Source organism: Arachis duranensis, chromosome 9 (assembly GCF_000817695.3).
Source record: "Arachis duranensis cultivar V14167 chromosome 9, aradu.V14167.gnm2.J7QH, whole genome shotgun sequence".
NCBI classification, from domain to species: Eukaryota; Viridiplantae; Streptophyta; class Magnoliopsida; order Fabales; family Fabaceae; genus Arachis; species Arachis duranensis.
In genome coordinates, this window is record NC_029780.3 from 66,058,761 (window position 1) to 66,059,808 (window position 1,048).

Below are 1,048 nucleotides of genomic sequence, written 5' to 3' on the forward strand. Positions count from 1 at the left end.
TGTCTCTTATTTCTATATCAAACTCTTGCAGAAGCAACACCCATCTTATAAGCCTGGGTTTTGAATCCTGCTTTGTGAGTAAGTATTTAAGAGCAGCATGGTCAGTGTATATAATCACCTTTGATCCCACTAGATAGGATCTAAACTTGTCAATGGCATAGACCACTGCAAGTAACTCTTTTTCTGTGGTTGTGTAATTATTCTGTGCATCATTTAGAACACGGCTGGCATAATAAATGACGTGCAGAAGCTTGTTATGCCTCTGTCCCAACACTGCACCAATGGCATGGTCACTGGCATCACACATTAGTTCAAATGGCAATGTCCAGTCTGGTGCAGAGATGACTGGTGCTGTGACCAGCTTGGCTTTCAGGGTCTCAAATGCCTGCATACATTGTGTGTCAAACACAAATGGTGTGTCCGCAGCTAGCAGGTTGCTCAAAGGTTTTGCAATTTTCGAAAAATCCTTTATAAACCTTCTGTAGAATCCTGCATGCCCCAGAAAGCTTCTGATTGCCTTAACATTGGCAGGTGGTGGTAATTTTTCAATTACCTCTACCTTTGCCTTATCCACCTCTATTCCCCTGCTTGAAATTTTGTGCCCAAGGACAATTCTCTCAGTCACCATAAAGTGACATTTCTCCCAGTTTAAAACCAGGTTAGTCTCTTGGCACCTTTTCAGGACAAGTGCTAGGTGGTCAAGACAGGAGCTGAATGAGTCTACATATACTGAGAAGTCATCCATGAAGACTTCTAGGAATATCTCCACCATATCAGAGAAGATGGATAGCATGCATCTCTGAAAGGTTGCAGGAGCATTACACAGACCAAAAGGCATCCTCATGTAGGCAAACACGCCAGAAGGGCAAGTAAATGCTGTTTTCTCTTGGTCCTGAGGATCTACTGCAATTTGGTTGTAACCTGAATAGCCATCCAAAAAGCAGTAATAATCATGACCAGCTAGTCTTTCTAGCATTTGGTCTATGAATGGTAAAGGAAAATGATCATTTCTGGTGGCTGTATTGAGCCTTCTGTAGTCAATACACAT